General features: G+C 44.3%; 1 protein-coding gene across 26 annotated transcripts in view; it reads right to left on the bottom strand.

The window, feature by feature from the left end:
* The window catches only part of ATXN1 (ataxin 1), a 426,916-nt gene that overhangs the window by 166,442 nt on the left and 236,947 nt on the right, over window positions 1-23,527 (bottom strand). The window contains exon 1 of one of the 26 annotated variants that reach the window (XM_070777673.1): window positions 9,727-23,522. The exons of the other annotated variants lie outside the window; for them this stretch is intronic. The gene's annotated coding sequence lies outside the window, so the exon portion shown is untranslated. Of the gene's footprint in view, window positions 1-9,726; window positions 23,523-23,527 lie in introns of those variants that run through there. 26 annotated transcript variants of the gene reach the window in all.

Here is a 23,527-nt window from a genome sequence, read left to right as displayed (position 1 = left end):
GAGTTTGCTTTCTTTTTATGAAGTCCAATTTATTTTCTTATTTTACTTGTGTTTTTAGTCTAAGAACCCATTATCAAATCCAAAGTCACGAAGATCTATCCCTATGTTTTATTCTAAGTTATATACTTTAAATAAATGGATTAACAACTTAAATAGGACTAATTTTTTGCACATGGTGTTGAGTCTAACTTCATTCTTTTGCATGGATCCCATGTGTTTTTCCAGCTTTCCCAGCACCCCTAGTTGAATAAAGGTCACAGAGATTTGAATATGGAGTGATTTTAGTTCATTCTTTTAAGTTTTTTTTTTTTCTTTAAAAAATAAGTCGTTTTGCAAATTTCCTTAACTGACTTTTGGTTACAGAGAAGGTAAGTGAATAAACTTGTCTTCCCCAACCCACATTCTGAAGATATAGCAAGTTTTCAAGAAAGTTGACTCCCTAGGGCCATAATCCTGAGCTTTCCAGGAAGTCAATCAGTTCTTGGGTGGTGCTTTGGCAAAGACCAATTTCCAAAAGCAACAAGTAGCTTGAAATTGCTGGGTTTTCCATTATTTTTATTCCATTTGTCACCTGTTTCTTCAGCTCTAGTGAGCTGCTTCTGTCTTCTCTAGATTCAGAGATCTAGAGATCTCTGTTCCTATTACCACCCCAATACCTGCCTATTAATATTGGCTCCTTGCAGAGAACTTAAGTGAATTCACACTGAGTCAGATATAATCTTCTTTCAACATGATGTTCAAGTCCTTGTTTTGTTGTGTTGTGTGTTAGTCGCTCAGTCATGTCTGACTCTTTGCAACCCCATGAACGGTAGCCTGCCAGGCTCCTCTATCCATGGAGAATACTGGAGTGAGTAGCCATTTCCTTCTCCAGGGGACCATCCCGACCCAGGGATTGAACGTGGGTCTCCTGCACTACAGGTGGATTCTTTACTGTCTGAGCCATCAGGGACAGATATAATATTCTTTTTGCATGATGCTCAAGTCCTTGTTTTGTTAAGCCAAAAGAATGAAATATAGGTTGTGGCAGTCTGGACATCGTCCATTCAGTCTGTAGGGGAACTGGAGACTTTCAAATCCCTCTGAAACATCGTTTCTCAAGCTTGGCTGCACATTGAGATCACCTAGGAAGCTCTAAAAATACTGCTGCCTGGGAACCCCCAGCAGAGATCTTCACTTAACTGATCTGGGGTGCAGTCCAGGCAACAGGATTCTGATGTGCAAGCCAGGGGGAAGCCAGTGTCCTGCAGTCAGGCACCTGGGGTTGCTACGTACTCCTCTGGGTCTCAGAGCCCGCTCTTCCAGCCACTTCCCACTGCTTGCAGGCAGTTAGGGATATACATTCATCTATTTTTTTTCAAGTTTTATAGTTGCAGATTAAAACTAACAAAAACAGTTCTCTGTATTTGCTCTCATTTAATCTTTGTAAAAGCCACAGACAAGGAGGGCTTCCGTTATTATTATTCTCCATGATTGTTGGGGAATCACATGCCGACAGATTAAGCAACAGCCCCAGATCACAATATCTGAAGTGGCAGAGAAGGGATTTCAGTGCAATTCTTTCCAACCAAAAGTCTGTATCCTTTATGTCCTCTCTCTCAGTAATTTTCAAGGGGGTGGAAGTTACGGATGTGGTCACATCATTCGGTACCAGGGCCCACAGGGGAAACAGCAGCTTTACATCTTGCATCCAGTATTCACCTTGCAGGATATATGTACTCACTGAAAATAACAGTGGGCGCTGCCTCCGTGATTTACTTCTCTTTCTCTGTTGTATGTACATGGGTGTGTGAGGATGTGTGGGTGTGTGAGTGTGTGTGTCCACAGAAGGGAAGTGGGCCTCAGGGGTATGTCTGACTTCAGGACGGTGTGACATGACTTCCGAACTGTAATAACTGGGTAAAGTTTCCAGAGATGATGGGGGAACAGCAGCTCTTTTCCCAGTGTAGGATAAGACTGGCAACACGCCATGAAACACCTTTAATGCAGTATAGAAATAACAAGCACGGAGGAAACACTTGGTTCACTTGTGAATTTAATCTCATGCCTACATATGATTACAAAGCTCAAGCAGCTGAAAACCACAAGAGTCAAGAATATCAGGCAAAAACACCAATACTTAAATATTTAGATTCTTATAGCAGAGAAGACACAATAGCAACATAAGTTTGCCTTGTCTATCAAAGCACAGGGCACATTCACAAACCTTTCCACCACAATAGAAAAAAGTCAGAATTGATAAAAACATATTGGTTATGGAGGGAGAAGCTGAGAAGTGAGTTTCAAGTTACTTTTTCCTCCTTTTTCTAACTGGTGCACTCAAACAAATGTGTGGGTCTACGCGTGAATGTGTGTGCACATACACACAGGCCTGTAGAAAAACACATTTCAGTCTGATCATTTTTCATAGATCTAATTTATTCATCCTTCAGACTAGGGGCAGTGGGCTCCAAAGTTATTATTCTGTATCTGTTATTACTACATAAGGAAATTGGGCGAGTTTCTATACAACAAACTTGGAGCTGTAAAGGAATAAGAATTTACCGGAGGTTTTCTTAGGCCAGTGTCAGAAGTTGGCTAGATGAGAAAAAGTTTTTCACAAGTGGGAGTCGTAGCTGCTTGTCTCTTAATTGTAGTGAATCTGTCAAGTTTCTTTCCAGTGTATCAAGACTTTACTCTTCAAAATCATTCTTTGTATGCTCTGAATTGCTACACTTTTAAGCTAACTACTTCTCAAAGCGCTGTTTAAAAACTGACATTTTCAACCACATCCCAGGCTTAGAATATATCTAAATTTGCAAAGTCTCATTGGCTCTTAGGAGAGTGCTACTTTAAAAAATACACTTGACAGCCAATCTCTTGAAAATGATTTGTGCAGAAATTGTGTTCAAATTACTTTATATCAAGAGATTTAAGAGAAAATGTGGTTTTCTTTGTAATCGGCTAAGAATAATGATATCCTTTATCTTCAACTGAACATGTACATATGTTGTATAAGCTGTTGCGTTTAAACAAATTGAAAAACAGTAGGGATCTGGCTATCGTCCATAAAGAAACAAAACTTGCCCAGAATATCATTGTAAGCATTAAAAAAAATACAATTAACTATTATTTTCCACTAAATTCAATCCCACATACAGAATCAGATTGTCAGCTGGGTCCAAGGCATCAAATTATAAAAGCTAATGTCTCTAAAACAGACAGGAAACTCAGCTAAAAGAAATTACTCCAGTACAATTTTACATAAGAAAAAAGAGAATAAGGGGAAAGTGTATTTATATTTCTACAAATTCCTTTTGAGTTACCGGGCAGTATGTTATTTAAATTCACCCTTCTAGACACAGCATACAAGTCACATCCCTAAACAGTCCCAGTGAACATTTTACTGAATATCAAGTGCAAAGTGCTGCCAGGTGAGGTTCAGACATGGAGAAAACATGTTCATCACTCTGAATTCTGAATACTGATTTTTGTCACCAACTTTTATCATTTTGGGGTATTTCTCATCACCATCAGTGATTTTCAAAAGTGTTCTTTTTTTAATCAGAACCCTACCTTCAAATGAAATTTTATATAGAAATCTAACACAAAAAAAAACAAATTAAATTCAGACTATTCATAGTGACCTACTGGTTTCTCCATTCCTTACACATCCCCTCATCACCACCAAGGACTTCTGGAGGCAGCCCCATGGGGGTCTGGGGGGCTTTGAGAAAATCTTAGGCCACTGGTCTGAGGGGTCTGAGCTCCTTATCAGGGCATAATGAACCCTCTACACTTTGCTCCTTTATTTCACAGACTTATGACCTCACTACCCACCAGTCCCATGATACGCCCTCAAGTCATCATGCCGACTGTTCACTGCACACATTATGCACCACGCTGTTTGCTCCCCATGTTTAGTCTAACCTGTCAGCGGCATGAGGTACATTCACACTGCATAGAACCACGACCATCGTCCATCTTCAGAATGCTTCATTTTGCAAAACTGAAATTCTGTACATAAGTATGTTATTTTAAAAACCTCTTGATAATGTACTTTAATGATCTAGGGTGTGGAATACCCAGCTTCTTCACTTCCCCTTTGCCCCCCACCTGCTGTATCTCTCACTCCTTCTCATCCACACTTGGGACCTTCTTTAGTGAGAAATGTGGTCAATGTGGTTAAGACATATGGTCAGTGAAACTCCTAGTTACCAGCTTAGCTACTAGCTACCAGTTTAGGTTGCTAGAAATGAATACTTTGGATTTTTTTTCCTTAATCCCTCACTGATCCCTATTAACATGAACTGTTAGGAGTCCGTCTGCACCCCAGGACTGTCTGGGGCTCCACGGAAAGTACACCTTTAAGGAGCAGGTGCATCCGGGCCCAAGAGCCTATGGCTATCACCAAGCTTGTCTGTGATACCCATGCAGTTTTATTTCCCATATTTTAACACCTCTGAACTTGGGACTTGTTTTATAACCTCATGAGCTCATAAAAAAAAGTGATAGCATTTCTTTTATTCCCCTAGGAAACTAATCATTACATCTATCATGCATCTTATCACCAGAGGATCAGAGAAATTAGAGAAAACTGGTACATATTTTACTTTTGAACAGAGACTTTTAGTTTAAAATGCTTGCATGAACATGGTCATATCTCCGATCTTACAGTCAGAGGACTACAAAGCAAAGCAAAGTAGAAAAGACTTAAAAAGGGTGACAAGTCATTTTAGTGGCTGACAGAAGCCAGCGGGTGACCTGGACGCCAGGCTGGAACCGCATGCTAACTGCTACCCCATAAAAGTCTCCACTGCTTGGCCTCCGGTTCATCATGTGTGAATTACACAGGGCAAATTAAAATTCAAACTGTGTTAAGCCAATCCTGAATTCTTTCCTGCACCGGCATTCTACAGCTCTCTGACCTCGCCAAGAGTCCTCTAGGGGAAGAGTTCAAGTACGAACCACTTTGCACGGCTGGTTGAGGTGCTAGATGAGGGCAAGAGCCCACCTCTTCCTGTGTTCACCTCCCCCACTTCCACTTCTGTAGCTTTTGTGGCTCTAGTTCTATTTCCCAACTTGGATCACAGTTACTGCTTTCCACTTCATATCAGCTATGTATACCTAGACCACTGAGCGAGGGGCCAAAACCCAGCCAGATACCATCTATATAGTTCTCTCTCTCAGCTGTGATCAGCCTGGATACCTTGAAACACACAAGGGTGGGCCACCAGTCCTCACAGCGAACACGGCAAACACATCAGTAACCCAGATGCCAACCTTGACTCATCAGTAAGCCTACCATGTATCAAGTTTAACCAGCCAGCACCAATGCCACCAGACTTTTTTTTCACCAAGAAGTTGAGTAAAGAGCGTGGAATAGGTCCTTCTATCAGGTGTGCCTGGGGTGCTGGTATCAGTCCTATTTTTGAGTTTCTATCATTAGTTTAGGCTGGGCATCCCCAATCTTATAAAAGTCAATAAGGTAAAGAACGCCTTTGGGCTTCATCGGAAGGGAGAAGGGCATCTACAGCCTTCTAAAATAGGAAGCTGCAGTCAGGAATGAGGTCTGGAGAGTACCCCTTCCAAAAAAGGCGGGGGGAGGAGGGTGGCATTTAATACGAACACGAACCAGATTTGCTGAAAAAGCAGGCTTCATTCCTTAACAAAACTGCAGCTGACTGCTTACCAAGTACTTAAATTCCCTGAAATATTGTATTATAACCGATCCATGGGCGTTATCATGAGGCCCTTATTCCAAAAGCATGGTCAGGGGCAAAGCAAATTAGGGTCTTGGTGATAACTTCAGATGACGGAGAACAAACTGTTATGCTCCTATCTTTTAGACATTTAAGGAATTTCAGTGTTGCTTCACTTGCCAGACTAAGTGAGTTATAAAAAATCTCTGCTTTCTCATAAAAGCCTCCACAGACCCAGGCATGATGAATGCTGTCCCAAGGAGGAATGCTATCCCATTTCCTCCTGGAAGAAATAATCCTTTTTTTTGTGGTTCTCCTTTTCCCTTCATCCGTGGGACAGTGCCTACTCCCAGGCTGAAAGCATCATGGTTTTGGCAGGGAAATGACTGAAAAATCTTGGCATCGGAGTTTATTATAAACTGGTTGCACAGGACTGGAAGGCCATCGGAAGCCCTGGAAAAATGAGAACTATTATTTCCAGGGTAACAGAGAGGTTGGGCCTTTTAGCTAGAGATTTGTTTTCATTTGTTCACATGCTGTGATTCATCTTTTGGGTGACAGCAAGCAGGCTGTATCATTTTTAAGTTCATCATTTTATAAAGAACCAAATCCAGTGGAGAAAGTGTTTTAAGGAAAATGGTCATTTGGGGTTCTAATGATTTTTTTCTAGTATGGTCTCGTTGAATATTTTTACAAGAGCAGTGTTAATGTTTGCCCACCCCTTTTTAATTTCCAGAAAATAAGACTGTGTGTGTGTGTGCGCGCAGGTCAGGCCACCAAGAAGTAGTTTAGAAATGGAGGATTTTAGCTTTAATTCCCCTCCTCCCTCCTTATTTAATGGTAGTGGCTAGGCCATTCCACAGAACCCATTTTTATGCTGAGTTCAAGAATCCTGATGTCTTGTTCAGAAGTGTTAGGAGGATTGATAAGTTAATGTTGGTAAATCTCTTGCAATTCCCAGGTCAGAGCTGTGAAATGAGTAATACCAGTATTTGCTGTAGTGGAGTCAAGGCGATGGACTCAGTCCAGTGGGCCTCAGTAGCATACAAAGCTTGAAACTTAAAGGTAAGAGGAAGGTCTTTTGCAGTACTTACTTTTACCCAATTCTCTTCTATGCTCAAAGCATATGCTATGCTATGAGTAAAGGGCATGCTCATGAGTATTGATAACGCTGTATTAAGTTGATGAGGGTAAAAATAAATGAAAGGATGAGTGGATGAGTAGATAAATGACCCGCTGGCAATTAAATACATATACTCCTTCCAGGTTACACATGAAGGCTGCTTCTTTAGAGCCCTGTCTTCCTCACCCAAATTAGCACTGCAGAAACATATCATGGGGCTTTGAGTCTTAAAATATAATGAAATTCCTTAAGTCAAATCTATGAGATTTGGTTAAAAACTTTCAATATGGATTTGTCCAGTATTTGAGGTAATACAAATATTTTTGATTTAATATTTGTTACTATCCTTCCCTCTGTTGCCTAAACTGATAAAAATAAATAAAGCTTTTCTATTACATTGTTCTTAGAAATTCTCTATAGAAGGTACTTGAAATTAATGAATACGTAAGTGGATGGACAAACGGGTGAGGGATAAGAGGCATTACCCAATCACAGCTTTGCAGAGTCAGAATGAACCCTGAAAGCTTTCTCATGCCTCTAGGAAGGGCTGAAGATGTACTGAAGACAGCTACTATCAAAAATACAGAAAATGACAAGTGCTGGCAAGGATGTGGAGAAATTGGAACCCTTGTGCACTGCTGGTGGGAATGTAAAGTGATGCAGCCGTTGCAGAAAACAGTATGGAAGGTCCTCAAAGGAAAAAAAAAAAAAAAAACAAATAGAACTACCATATTATCCAGCTTGTATTTTTCTTAACAAACCTTTATGAGAAATGGGCTCAATCACGATTTTAGTGTTTAAGAACTTCTACTGTGTAGAAACTCTTCTTTACACTGAACACTCCAAAGCCAAGTTTATAATTTACTATGTATGCCCTGAATACAAGGGGAAGGCTTTTTCCCAATGCACCAAAGACCGAGTTCCCTTAATTTCTGAGTCCACAGAAAGCTTACCATACTGCTGCTCTCTTAAATTTTACTCAACAAAGTACTCTCTATGGAAAACATACTCTCTTGAAACCACCTCCGTCAAAGCTAGTTTTTGAATACTTACAAAAGTCACCTAAAAAGATTGTTTTTTCTTTTAAAGGAAGAAAACAGATTTAGCTAGTAATTATTCTTGGGAGTCTGACTTTACAGCTGCAAACATTGGATATGTCATTATAATTTTTAAAAAGCATTTTAAAGATTGCTTTCTAAAGCAACACAGTAAGAGGTTAAGTTGTATAGTTTGTGAATACATACTCACTGGAAGAATAGAAAAAACTCTCCATATTGTTTGGAACTCATACTGTTACAGCATTAGTCCCCAATATATCATACCTTCCTGTATCTATGTTCACATTAACTGAGCTTGGTTACGTGGTTTGTTTTGGCTGGGAAGGTATTTAAAATGTAATCAATACATATAGACCCAAATACTTGTGATCTGGGATAAAATTTCTGGTGACAAGAGCATCTCACACAGATTCAAAACATGTTGTTTCTCAAATGACTTAAATGGAAGTCAAGATCATCTGCCCTCAAAATTATTTATCAGATGCCTTATAAAGTGGTTCAAAAGATGATAAAGATAATGATACTGTAAAGTTGTAAATTATTTTACATAATATGAAAGTAGAAGAGAAAGAAATGTTTTTAAGTTAATCTACTCTGACTCCAAACATACTTCTGAGTTTAAGTACAAATCTAATTCTTTGAACTGAATCTCTAAGCCCTTAAAATGTTTACAAGTCAAGTTGGCAAAGGATGGAAGATAGCTTAAATCTGAACCTATATCTCAGATCCAAATCTCTTCTTGATCTGTATATCTGAAAAGACACAACATCCTATCTGAGAGATCTACTAAAAATAAGTTTCACCACCTTAACAAACAAAACCGAATAAAAACCGAAAATAACAAGTGTCAGCAAAGATGTGGAGAAATTGGAATCCTTGTGCACCACTGGTGAGAATTTAAGATGATGCAGACACTGCAGAAAATAGTATCGAGGTTCCTCAAAAAATTAAAAATAGAATTACCACACAATCCAGCAACTGAACTTCTGGGTGTGTACCTGAAGAATTGAAAGCGGGAACTTGAACAGATATTTGTATGCCCATGTTCATAACAGCATTATTCACAAAAACCAAAAGATGGAAGTCACTCAAATGTGAACAAACAAAATGTATATATATTCAGTGGACTATTATTCAGCCTTAAAAAGAAGGAAATTCTGACATATGCCACAATATGGATGAACCTTAGGAAAACTGTGGTAAGTGAAAGAAATCAGTCACAAGGACAAATACTTGTATGGTATCTAGAATCCACTTACACGAGGTATTGATAGTAATCAGCTTCATAGAGACAGGAAGTAGAATGGTGTTTGCCAGGTCCCCGGGGGAAGAAGAGTGGGAAGTTGTTGTTTAATGAATGTGGAGTTTCAGTTTTACAAGATGGAAAGAATTCTAGAGACTGGTTGCACAACACGTGTGCATTGATACTTAATACTACTGAGCTGAACACCTAAAAATAATCAAGATGATAAACTGTAGGAGTATTTTACCATGATTTAAAAAAAAAAAAAAGAATGTATACCTTAAACTCAACATTTTCAAAACTCTGTTCTGTGCCTCCCCGTCCCTATGAATAACATATTCATTTCCTTTCTTGCTCAAGCCTGAAGTCTGGGAATTATCCTGAGACCACCTCCCTATCCTTCATCCACATCAGAAACCTACAAGTCCTACACAGCTGGCCTTGAGAAGACATGCATCTTGAACTCATATACTTGTAACACGGCTGCCACCATTCAAGTCCAAACCACTATCACTTCCTCTCTCGTCAGCTTCAGGTTCCCCCCACCCCCCCATTCCCTGTTTCCTTGCCATCCTCCAATCCACCTGTCTACCGAGGCCCTCATGTGACTTTCCAGGTACTTACAATGAAATAAACCTTGTCAAGTCCAGGCTCTTCGTTACCTGTGGCTTGCCAGCTCTAACTTCATCTCCGTCTCACTCACCCTGGCCTTCGGTCACTCGGGTTCAGGTTCTTTGAAAGTGCCAAGCAGTTCTCACCTCAAGGCCTTTGCATATGCCACTCGCTCTGCCTATGCTCAGTTAATGTAATTTCATAAGCACATAAGCTCCTTGAGGGCAAGGCTTTCAATACTTAGCACAAATTTAACAAATCATGTCAGATAGCAAAAAGTATCATGAGAAGAAGCAAAGCAGGGTAAGAAGCCTGAGGGGCTATTAATATTTTAGATAGAAAACACAAGGACGGCCTCTTGCCAGTGGCCTTTGCATATTCATCCAGGTCATTTTCCTGTTCAAACATGTGTAAGAGCTCCTTTTGACTTTCCTATTTATGGTGATTATGCAACTATGTTTCTAATCATCCAGGATTAAAACCCTGATGTCTAACTTCTGACCCTTCTCTATCCAATCTATTCTCTAGTCTCCCTGATGCTGATTTTAATCACATTATCTCTCTTATCACTGCCTGTCTGGAAAATGATGTCCCTCCCCACTCTACTCCATCCTTTACACATATGCTAGATTAATCTCTTTAAACTATAGTCTCGATCAATTTACTTTTTTGTTGCAAAATCTCTTGTTGTCTGATTTAAGTCCAGACTGTCTCTGCCTGACAGTCCATAGCACCTCTTCTATTTACTTTTCCAACTGCATCTCACATCTTCCCCATCCCAGGCAAATGGGCTGCTTCTTCCCTGGACATACTCTTTGTTTCCTAGAATCTGTGCTTTTTGACTCATTGGCCTTCACCATCCTACCCACCCCTGCTGCAGACTAACCTAAACTTCAAGTCCACTTTCAAAAATCACCTTCTCCATGAAAAATTTCCAATCTTCCCCATCAGAAATGATCACTTCCATCTCTAACTCCCTAGGACACTTTACCTTAATTACACATTTCATTACATTGCCTTTTATGCCGTAATAACTTGTATACTTTTTCCTGTCGCTTTTCAGCTCATAAGACTCTGGAGGACACAGCCTGTGTCACCTGCTACCTTGACTGTTGTAAAGTCACTGTCTTGTCTGACTTTTTGTGACCCCCATGGACTGCAGCATGCCAGGTTTCCCTGTCCTTCACTGTCTCCCCGAGTTTGCTCGAGCTCCTGCCCATTAAGTCAGTGATGCCATTCAACCATCTCATCCTCTGTCGTCTCCTTCTCCTCTCAACTATTATTTTGTTCCCCTGAGTTCAGTCCTTGGACCAGCAGCATTGGTATCACCTAGGAGTTTCTTAGAAATCCAGAATCTTGTGCCCCACTCTCAGTCCTAGGATCCAGAACCTGCATTTTAACAAGTGATTCCTATGCATTTGATCAAGTTCATGCTAACCACTCATTTCATATCTGAGTGTCTTAACTGACTAGGGGAAAAAATGATCAAAAACAGAACAAAACTTACACAATCCAAAGATAATTGTGAATGAATAAGGCTTTCATTATATAAAACTGTATGAACGCTCCACAGTCAGTGGAAGGTTAACTATCAACCTTCTGAGTGAGAAAGACAAATCTTGCCTTGGCCAACAGCTGAGAAGAATTTTGTGGTTTTATAAAGCTTGTCCACTTGTGAATAGGAAGCCAGCCAAGGATTTGACCAAATGCTTCCCTGGTGGCTCAGCTGGTAAAGCATATGCCCACAATGTGGGAGACCTGGGTTCAATCCCTGGGTTGGGAAGATACCCTGGAGAAGGGAACAGCTACCCACTCCAGTATTCTGGCCTGGAGAATTCCATGGACTGTATATAGTCCCTGGGGTCCCAGAGAGTCAGACATGACTGAGTGACTTTTAACTGGCCTAACTTCACTGGCCAACATTATAACTCTCCTGTAACACATTAGTTATGAAAATATTTACATCAAAACTTTAAAGAGTTTTCCATCACCTCCAAGTAGATTAGAACACAAGTGTGCTATAGATGTAAGATTTCTCATTTGGTGGAACAGCAAGTTTGCTCTGCTCTGTAATAAAGCTTTGGATTTTTTCCTACCTGGTAGACAAAGCATACTAAGGAAATACAGACGTGATGTGACATGTACTCAGCTGCTGGGAAGATGGTGTTTCCTGGGGGATGGGAGGCAGTGGCCGTGGGGACGGGCCTTCAAGGGCACGGTGCTGGCCACTAGGGGGCATCCGCATGCGAATCAAATCAGCCCGACTTCAGACTTCAAACAGGAGCTACCCTTTAGGAGAATTCACAGGGCAACCATAGCCACCCTCCACGCCCCCTCATAAACGGGCAGAGAGCAACTTGCACGACGCGAACGATCCCTAACTTCCTTTGTCTTGTAGCACAAAAGCTACTGTGTGAATAAGCTGGCGTCTGCTGCAGGACTAGGGGCTGACTCGTGATGCTATTGCCTGCAGGCTGCTCCATCTCTCCGTTGTTGGGGTATCTCCAAACTTCCCTTTCTCTCGCAGAACCATCCCAGCCACAAAGAGAGCCTGGGCCACGCCCTTTCTTCTCCAGACTGCCGTCTCGTGATCTCGGAAGTTCAAATTGATAGACCCGCTTGTAAAAGTGGTTTCCAAGGAGCGGGAATACGAGACGTGAGGCCGGGAAGGCCTGGAGCGAACAAGATCGCCTCTGAGGGGGAGCAGCAGCAGGAAGTGACAGGGTCAGTCTCAGGCCGCCGCGCTGCCCGAGCCATTAACTCACCGACAGAGGGGTGGCCCAGGCGGCCGGCCGGCCCCCTGCACCTGCGCGGCTCAGAGAGTGGCCGCGGCCTCGCCCCACCACCTTTCTCCTCACCGGGTCCCTCTCATCTGCGGGCAGACTCCAGGGTGGGTCTAATTACAGGACGGGACGCCCGGAGGCAGCCAGGTGTGAGCTGGCAGCAGAACACACAGGCCCGCCGCTCCCGGGGCCTCACAGAGACAGGGATGCTCTCACCCTCCAAGCCGGCTCCTCAGCAGCTCTGCCGCCCAGGGCTGATAGGAAAGGTTTCCCCACAGGGTTTTCATCCACAGCCTCCCTTCCTCAGAAAGCCCCACTGGTTTGCGTGTCCCTAAATAACTCCTGCAAAAAACGCCAGTGCCTCTGATACTGCGGAGCCGTGGCATCTACGATGATCACAGAACCAGGAGACAGCTGGATGTGAGGAAAGGATGATCTCCAATCCCGTCCCCACACCCTCAACTCCTCGGGAAGGAATGCACTGTAAATGAAACGGGAAGCAATGGCTTTGTTTACTGTTCCCCCTCAATTAGGAACCTGTACTCCATGGACACCCATTTTGCACATACTAAGTTTATTAAAAAGAAAAAAAAAGGGTTCCCAAGTCCTAAACATTTAAAAGGCGCTCTCTTTTATGATAGAAATAACTTTAGAATGCAAGCCCTATTTTTTCCCCAATATGTCAGTAAGCAAAGAGCAACAGAATGGGCTGAGCACCGTCTATCGCTGAGCCTGTAATCTGCTTGCTCAAACTTCTGCCTGTAGGTTTTCAGACACCAAGAAGAGCAGTTATGGCCTCCCTCCTGCAAGTCAGAGAGTCAAAGCCCAAGTCAGTAGCAACAGAAGAATATGCATTACAACAGTGACTGGAAGAGCGGCTCAGGTCCTCCCGCACCCCACTGCCACCATCTAAAGAACAACGAACAGCCAGCATCACTTTCTAGGAATTTGTCAGTGGCTGTGATCACATGTCCTCCTTAAACGTAGATCTCCTTTGACCAAATATTGCATAGCAACGATGTGGTTAAGAGGCCCCTGGGACTCACCACTGAAACAGAAGGCTTTGTAAGTGACATATCTGTTCAGTATCTGTTCTTTTTAGCAAAGCACATTTCCAAAGTTCAGCCAATGGCTAGGGAAATGTTTGGGCCGTTGAGAATCCCCTCTCTGGCAACAGAGCTAATCTCATGTATGAATTTTTCAGTCCCTGCATTGAGAAGATGTCTTAAATACCCAGCAACATGTTTATCTTCATTTAACAGTGAACGCCCTTTCAAATAAAATCTGCCAGGACAGAGATTATTGTTCGTGCTAATGGAAAGTGATCAAAAGCCCGCAATGCTTTAGTTAGCTTACTCTGAAGCCTGTTCCTGCTTGAGTTTCCCTGCAAAGTACATCAAAAGAACATAGATATCACTGAAAACTCGAGACGTTTACAATCTTCTAGTAACGAGTGAAACTCTGCAAGATGGGGAGCAAAGCTTACCTCCACCTTCTCTCTGAAACACAATATGTCATAATCTATACGTAGTTCAGCCTTTCTGTCTAAATGTACACCGTCCCCAATCCCAGACATATTCTAGGCTTCCGACCATCTTGCTATATCACTTAAGAATCAATCTAACAAACTCTGGTGATTTTATGGGTTGGCAAGAGGGCTTGAAATGAGGAGGAATGTCAGATATCTCCACGTCAAGTGGGACCCTTGAAGTTTGAAGAAGGGGCAAAGCTTTCATAGAGAGGCAGTACAGATGTCAACGAGGGCAAGCAGGAGGGTCTGCCTAGCAAGAGAAGCATCAGGAAGGTCAAGGGCCTTCGAGGAAGAGGGATGGCAACCTGAAGGCCTCCTCCTCTATCACACTTTCTGCATCCCTGGCTGGAGATGCCTGCTTCCAAGAGCCATGCGGAAAGCAGAGAATAAGGGCAAGCAGTTAGGAGTTTTCTTCTCCCCTGCAAGCATCTCTCCAGGCTACATTCAAGGAAAAGAGACTGGGGCTGATGAATTCCTGAGTCCCAGGAATCCGGCACCCAGCCTGGTTCTTGGGAGCTGAGTTTAAATTGTGTGCAGTTCACGCACTTTGCTCCTCTCATTAGACTGTCCTCTACCATTAGAGACAGGAGCCTGTGAAATGTGACAGGACAAGTCCCAGGAAGTAAAAGGGGAATGCAGAGTGTTCCTCCTCTCTTCCATCAAACAGCCTCCTTTCTCCTCTCCTTCAAATCAAAACTGGCACTCTCCTGTTAGACCAAAAAAGAGAAAATGGTGTGCAGTGACCTGGTGAAGCTCAGATGAATTGTCAGCTTACAAAAATTTGACCGACCAGCAAAATGTTACCACGCACCTCCCAGAGCCGTGGGAGCTCATGTCTGGTAATGAGGCAAACCAGCAGGAAAGAGAGACACGGTTCTGAGCATGGACCACAAGGCCTCTTTCATCAGCAACTAGATGCCCCAACATTAAATTCTACTTTCTCGCTCATGTTTAAGCCATTTTATCTCCACCAGAGGGCCAGAAGGGAGATGAAATTGTAACCTGAATTGCTGCTGATTTAAGAACTGATCCAAGACCTTGGGGAGGGCAGGGCAGCGAAGGAAGAGAAATGTGAAAAAGTTGGGGTCAAGACAACACTCAGTTACTCAAAGGGGGCTTATCTTAATCTAAGGCGATCCTCCAATTCTACCCAAGAAGCCTCAACTCACAGAATGACATTGTCATTAAAATAAGCTCAAAAAAATATATAACATAGGATAGCTTCAATGGCTACTTGGGCTCAAAAAGTCCATTATCTCTGACTCCTTCCATTGCTTCTTACATCAAAACAGTCACCCTGTCCTCATCAACTCTTTCCTTGTAGAGTCGACCACATCTGCCCCTTCATAACGCTCCCAAGTTTTCAAAATCTTATCTCCTTTTCCTGTAATAACCTCCCAACCATGGCCCCCGTCTCTGGTTTTCTCCTCACCACCTCCTACGCTGTGAACACAGTTATAAAGCTAATCTCACTGAGACAGGAGTGGTTCCATCACCAGCTTGCTGAGAAACGTCCAGTGACTACAAACCTCCACTTTAAGGCCGTGTCCACAAGCACTGCCCTGTCCATGCTGAGACCATATGTACTCAGAGCCCTCCCTCTCCCCTCCATGACATGTCCCTGCCCCCAACCCAGAAACAAACAAGCACCGTTTTCAAGAATCTGTGAGAAACCGCATTCATGGGTCCTCCAGCATTCCGGCTTCTCTGGATCAAATACTACATCCGGAGATGTGGTTGAAAGGCACATTCTTAAGTCTCACACACATGGTATGACCCCACCCTATGTTTCCAGTACCATCTTTCCACTTCTATGAGTGCACCACTGCCCATGTGGATTCACACCCAGAGCTTCCAACTCACTGTTCACATTCGGCTGCTATGCCTTGCTCAGCTATGTTTTGCCCTTGTCCAGATGTCCCTTCTGGAGAAGGAAACGGCAACCCACTTCGGTACTCTTACCTGGAAAATCCCATGGATGGAGAAGCCTGGTAGGCTATAGTCCATGGGGTCACAAAGAGTCGGACATGACTAAGAGACTTCACTTCAGATATCCCTTCTCCACTGACCTGTAGCAGGATGCTGCAGCCTGCCAACCCCAGGACGGGGGGTAGCAGGTACACCTTCGACAGCCTGATGCCAGAGTGCAGTCAGATACCCCTGGACTGGAATCCCAGCAGCATCCCAGACAAGCTAACCTCTCCTTAATTCAGTGTCTTCATTTTTAAAGGAGGATAGTGATCTCTACCTTGTTCAGGAGGAACCAGGCTAGGAGGGCAGCCAGATAACACATGAACCGAGAGGTCAAGTTGCAGACAGACAGTGACGTGGCCGAGACAGGGCTGAAGCCTGGAAGGCTGGGGAGGGGAGCTCAACCCCCAGCTGACTTGGATCTAACCTGCCCAGGTCTTCATGATTTTCCATGCACTGTGATGAACTAATGTTAGCTCTGTTATTTTATTATTATTAATCCTCTTTTGAGTCAATGTCATCAAGGCAGGCTTAACTTCTTCAAGTCTGGGTTTGGGGGCTGCCACGTGCATTCCTGTTACAAACATGATCAGGGATGAGTGACATGTCATCCCTAGGCTCACCCACTCCTTCACCCTACAGATATTCATGAGGCACCTACTGTGTGCTGGGTGGAAGAGAACCAAAAGTGAGCAGACTCGAAAGATGGGAGCTTATGTATAAAAGACTGAATACCGTGTTTAGGACATGGCAGGGGGCACATGCCCCCTGCAGGGCAAGGCTTTCATCGCTGCTACAATTCTGCAGGCTTTCTCTCTTTCCTCTGTGATCATGGGGAAGGCCTCTAGGATGAAAAGATCCATGCAGCCCACATTGGGGAGCTATGCGTGAAGAATAGGGTCTTTTCTTACAAGAAAGGCAGAGACACCAGATCCACTACACCCTCGATGAGGGAGGAGGGAACTTCTGCTTTAAGCCAGTGAGCGTGCAGGATACTCTCTGCAGCACAAGCCCATCCTGTCCTGACTAACACGATGCCTTTCCTTTCCTCCACTATCACCATTTGGCAATTAATCATGTGTAATAATGCCTTGTGATCATCCTTACACTCATTGCCCTTTATTTTTTTAATTTCCTTGACTTTACTTGTCATCATGCCTCTTTAACAAGAGCCTCTTAAACATGGTGACCTTCGTTTCTACTCACAGGGCTCTCCTCTTCACCCTGTCCCCCTAAACTTAGCAGTGAGCCTTGCATACAGCAACTGTTCAACTCATAATTGATGATTTAACATTTTCCCATTAAGAAATAATCCCCCTAATATAATGACAATTATTTACTTTCAGTAACTAATGCCATTCTACTGGCATGGATGATTAGGAATTAAGCACAATAGCTACTGTAAAACTTTAGGGTCTCACCTATGTCAGCATGGGCCTCAGGATTCTTTGTCAACTAATCGTAGGTTGGCCTGGTGACCATCTCTTATTTGTGTTGATCCCAGTGTCTGTGGTCCTGTTTAATGATATGTGTCTGGGCTTCCTATTCCTTCATCTGTATATTTAAACAGTCCTAAGGACCAGCAATGATAACAGCTATGGAAACATACTAGCTGTGAGACCGTAGGCTAGTCACCTCATCTCTCTATGCCCCAGTGTCCTTATCTATACAGTGAGAGCAAAAAAATGTATCTTGTAAGGTTGTTGTGAGAATTACATGTGTTAATACGTGTAAGGTACTTAGGAAGTTAAGTACTGAGACACAGCGGAGGGGTTTCCCAGGTGACGCAGTGGTAAAGAACCCACCTGCCAATGCAGAAGACACAAGAAACGTGGGTTTGATCCCTGGGTTGGAAAGATGCCCTGGAGGAGGAACTAACAATGCCTGGAAAATTCAATGGACAGAGGAGTCTGGCGGGGACAAAGTCCTGCAGGGTCGCAGAGAGTCAGACACGACTGAGCAAGCACACACAGTAAACGCTAAAATCATTTCCTGAGCTCCTGCTGGATGGCAGGTATTAGAGAAACAGGGATGAATAAGGGGCTGCCCAGTTTCTAAGGAGTTTACAACCCAGTAAATGTGATTAAATATTGATACCTAAACAAGTGAATCCAAGTGTTACAGAACCAGATCCAGAAAGTGCGTGCACACACACACAGAAAAGGCAGACTTGCATGCACACACAGCTGCACACATTCACGTGTACACAACTCCTGGCAACCGCTTACAAACAAGAAAGTGATCCTTTCCCTGGAAGAAAGGAAGCTGGAAGGTTCCATGGAGAACTGACAGCTGACCTGAGTTTATGATATGAATAAGGTACAAGCCAGGCAAGATAAGGCACAAAGACATCCAAGTAATTAAATGTAAGAAGAGGCAAAAAAACATTTATTCACATATTCATCCAGCAAAGATTTATCAAATGCCTCCTCTGTGCGTATATTTCTTTGAGTCCTGGGACACAGCAGTTAATGGTACTGACAAGACTTCTGCTTTCGCCACCTTCTAACAGAGGAGACTAACAATAAACCAGTTAAGAGATATGCAAACCAAGGAGCTAGGAAGAAAACCCAGTGGGTTGAGACGGCCAAAGGGAAACAGGGGACACACGAGACCCCCTCCCTCCATTTGTAGACGTGTAGAGAGAGAGAGGTGAGAGCAGAGCCAGAGGCCGACACCAGACTCCATCCCTTTTTTTTTTCCCATGGGAAAAATTTCCCCTAACCCTCCTGGCCTTCTACTCCATCCTTTGTCTTTCCCAGGGATGTGGAGCGAGGTACCTGGCTGGGGGCTAAAGCCAGGGTGGACCACACCTCTCCTTGGGAACCCATAACTTCACTGGGTAGAATTACGCTACCACAGGGATGGGAGGGGGAGAATTAGGTTCTCTTTTTCCTTCCTTCTTCACACAGACGGTGGCCCACAGGCTCAAAACTTTCCTGCAGGTAGACTGTGACCAAGCCCAGACCAGAGAAGCTCTTTGAGATTCTCATCCTAAGATACAACTTCTCAGTTAACAGTTGCCAGTCCCAGAGGTTCACCCTGGCTCCATCTGCCTTATTACACTTGTCTTATTTCTCAGTTGGCTCAGGACTTGGGAAGGAATGAGTACTCTTTGAAAATAAAGGTTTTCATACAATAAAAAACCTTTCCTCCCTCAACAGACCTCAGAACTAAATTAGGAAGCACTATCCTAATCTATCAAACCTGTCATCTTAATGAAAAATCCTTCAAATCTCTTACTTAACAGCTCCAAAGACACGGTTGGGGTTTCACGAGAGGTCTAGCTCAAGAGGAATAAGGCAAATCCAACAGAAATAGCAAACATTGAGGGAGAAGGGAGATGACTTCAGTGCCACTGTGAAACCCTAGGGTACACAGTTCATGGTCCATAGCCACAAAGAGGAAGAGGAGGAAACGTGAAATCTTCAGATAGTCTTACCTTATGATTTCCTATCTACATGTTTTTTTAAAACCACACCAGCAAACGAAATTTTTGAATCTATCTTTTCTCTTTTAAAAAATTGAAAGACGTTTAATATTTACAGACTTGCCTCATTGCTTCCTTATGAGACTGGATGAGACCAAAACATTATCATGAAGAAATTATTAATGGTATAGTTACTATCCATAAGACTCAGAGAGAAATAATAATTTAAAAAAGATGAAGAGTAAGAAGGATGGCTCCTAGGTTCTTTACCTAAAAAGACTGCTCAGGCCCCCAAAGTGTTATATATCAAAAAAGGAAATACAAATCAAATGTCAAATGGATGGTAAAGATTTTTAAATGAGTCAGGAGTTTGGTGGGGGGAAGCATCTGCTAATACCCAAAGTGATCACAATGGTTTCACGTAGGATTTTTTTTGGGGGGGCCACACACATGGCATGTGGGATCCTAGTTCCCCGACCAGGGATTAAACCCACACCCCCTGTATTTTAAGTACAGAGTCTTAACCACTGGGCAGTCAGGGAAGTCCCCATGGAGGATTTTAGAGACGAGAAAACATCAAAGAAATGTGAAAACCCCACCCACACACGCTGGAGAGACTGCACTTAGAAACTGCACCTCTGGTGGAAGCCCCTAGAAGATATGCCATGTGCAACGGATCGCTGGGTGCAGCCCTACAGGGCCTGGCCTTGCACTGCCCTGAGAGGGGTCTCCTCAACCCTCTGTGGACCACGTTAAATGTGGCCTGTTTCCCTGTCCACTTTCAGCCAGGAGCAGTTGAGCGCCATGTCCAGGAAGCACTCTGTCCACCATGCCCCTCTGCCAGGGCTGCCAGGCCAGAGGGCTGATTAGAAGAACAGGCTCTCACCGCCTCGGGCTGGGCAGTTCTCTGCCAGCACACTCGGGGACCCGCACAATTTTACTACAGACACCTCCTTCCCCTCATCGAGCCCCCAGCTCGGTGGGGACAGGAGGCAACTGTTGATAGCAGAGACGGATAACAATGACCCAGTCCGCACTCTCTACAGGAGAGGAAAGGCGGGGCGGGATAACATGGAGAAAAAGGCGGGAGGCATAGGGCTGTGTTCATCCTGCTCAGGACACACGGGCTGCCGTGGCCATGATATTTTTTCTGGCTGCACAGACATGTTGCTATGGAACCAATACATGCCACTGCTTCTTGGCCTCTGGCAAATAAAATCGCAGTGCTGGCAGGAGGATTTCCCTTAAAGGGATACCATCGAGGCCGGGCGCTGTTCGAGCTTGGAAACGGCGGCAGCGTTGTTCCAGGGTCCAGCCCCACCAAATAGCATGAGCTGGAGCCCAGTGGAGCCCTGTTTCCCAAGGTGTACACTTGCACAGCACAGGAAACTGTGTGGCACCAACACGAGGCGTGGGGATCAGCCTCTGAGTTGCTTTTTAAGAAACTCCAGCTTCGGTGTATTTTTGGTTCCCCACAAGCAGTAAAAGCAAACAGCGTGTAGTTTTTGGGGACAATGATTTGATGCCTCCAACTCCTTACAACCCAGCAGCAAACCGAAGTTGTCGTTAAGTGGCTCAGCGTGGGTTCAGGTGGTCCTTATTTTACTGCTTTACCATTCCTCAGGTCATACCCATCTCTACCCGTTTTTTTACTTAAAGAACAGCACAAAACAGGCAAGGAATTCGGCACCTTTTCCCAAGGCCCTTCACTGTCTCCTGCTTTAGTCGTGATCAATCTCTTGGTTCCACCGAGCCCCTCCAGTTTCCCCGGGGAGCAGCAGGCCTCGGCGTCCCATGTTATAGCGGTGTGCTCTGGGGGATAAACCTTCGGGGCTTTTCTTGGGTAAGATGAGGGAATGGACACCCTCACACTTCTAATGATGCACAGTTCATGCACAGGGAGTACGTGGGGCCAGGAGACATCAATTCTAGAGTAATAAGCAGGCGAGATAGGCAGTCCCTTAGTGAATCAGCAATCCACGTTCTAAATTCTATACAGGACGCTGGTAGAAAGCAGACTATCTCTGTAACCTGATGAGCAGAAAAATCAAGTTCCTTTACAAGGACTCCAGGAAGGGCTGAAGAGAAGCCCTCTGTCTGTCAAGATAAAGTGATTAAGCTGAGAAGTGGGATACAATGAGGGACATGGGCTCTCAATACTAGGTTTAGACCAAGCTCTAGAGGTGATAAGACATTTTGGAAATAACTGCACTTAGATCGTCAACCTAAATGAAGGTGATCCAGAGCCAGGTGTGGCACAGGTGTCTTGAAAGAATCACAGGTAGGTCCACCTTCTGGGATCCCACATTTGTACAGTCTCCATCAGATCAGATCAGATCAGATACTCAGTCGTGTCTGACTCTTTGCAACCCCATGAATCGCAGCACGCCAGGCCTCCCTGTCCATCACTAACTCCTGCAGTTCACTCAGACTCACGTCCATCGAGTCAGTGATGCCATCCAGCCATTTCATCCTCCGTCATCCCCTTCTCCTCCTGCCCCCAATCCCTCCCAGCATCAGAGTCTTTTCCAATGAGTCAACTCTTCCCATGAGGTGGCCAAAGTACTGGAGTTTCAGCTTTAGCATCATTCCTTCCAAAGAAATTCCAGGGCCGATCTCCTTCAGAATGGACTGGTTGGATCTCCTTGCAGTCCAAGGGACTCTCAAGAGTCTTCTCCAACACCACAGTTCAAAAGCATCAATTCCTTGGCACTCAGCTTTCTTTGAAGTCCAACTCTCACATCCATACATGACCACAGGAAAAACCATAGCCTTGACTAGACGGACCTTTGTTGGCAAAGTAATGTCTCTGCTTTTGAATATGCTATCTAGGTTGGTCATAACTTTCCTTCCAAGGAGTAAGCGTCTTTTAATTTCATGGAAGCATACCTTTTTTTTTTTTAAGAGAAGGAATGCTCCTCCGAGAGTCTACAACTGCATGCCAAATTTGCACAGCACGGAAACCCTGGTAAGCTGGCTCTGCAGGTGCCAGCGGTCCCGGGTGGGGGCGTGCCGCTCTGCAGCTGGCCCGCACCCACCTGCAGGTGCGCCTGGGAGTCCAACAGCAAACAGGTGGACCACGGAGTCCCAGCACGTGACGGGGTGTTGCAAATGTGGTGGTTTGGGAAAGGCGCAAAGGAAAGAAAAAATAGGCCTTTTCAGATGAGGTCCCAAACAAAAATGGTTCTGGGTACCTCCATGCCATCAGCTTCTCTAGGTAGTAGTCAAGTACGAGAAAGTTAAATAGGGGAGAGTGCTCCTCCTGCCACTTGTCTTGACAGATGGAGGTATGGTGTGGTGAGGGTGCCTTCAGCCGTGTCTGACTCTGCGACCCCATGAATGGAGCCTGCCATGTTCCTCTGTCCATGGAATTTCCCAGGCAAGAATACTGGGGTGGGTTGCCATTTCCTCCTCCAGGGGAACTTCGCAACCCAGGGATCAAACCTGGGTCTCTAGCCTCTCCTGCATTGGCCGTGGATTCTTTACCATCGGGATAACATCAAGTTGAACCACCTGTTGACTGTATCCTCAGAGGTCACTGGGATTCAAAAGACAGCTGTGTGTGGGATTGGGGGGCCATAACCGCACACAGCTGAAAGTCCAATGCCTCCCTCATAATCTAGGCTCAGAAGAGGGTGGCGGGGGAACGGAAGCCCTCGGGACCTCAGCTGTCCCGTCTGTACACAGGGGCTTTGCCAGATGGGCTCTAACGTCCCAGCTAGTGCTCACATCCCATTATTCCCTGTCGTGGTGTTAAGACAGTATGTCACATGAACAAAATGCATGGGTTCCCCTTGCCCACGGCCGTGGTTCTGTGCATCAGCCAATGGAGGAAAAAAAAAATTTCCTCTCTCATCCCTTCTGCGAGATGAACAAGGTAACACCAATGAGGAAGACCAACTTAGAGGAGACAAAACCTGTGAACAGCCAAAACAAATGGCAGAAAAACACCAGGGGGAACCCTCCCCTCTGAAGGGAAGAGGAGACGCAATGAGTAGGAAGAGTATCTCAGTACCAGGTGGGAGAAGGCCTATGGATTATAAGCACGTACCGAGAGGCGAGTAAAACACACCCGTGAAGGAGTCAAAGGATCACTCA

Source organism: Bos indicus, chromosome 23, assembly GCF_029378745.1.
Source record: "Bos indicus isolate NIAB-ARS_2022 breed Sahiwal x Tharparkar chromosome 23, NIAB-ARS_B.indTharparkar_mat_pri_1.0, whole genome shotgun sequence".
NCBI lineage: Eukaryota > Metazoa > Chordata > Mammalia > Artiodactyla > Bovidae > Bos > Bos indicus.
Note: the sequence above shows the minus strand (reverse complement) of the source record. Positions and strands in the feature narration are given on the sequence as shown.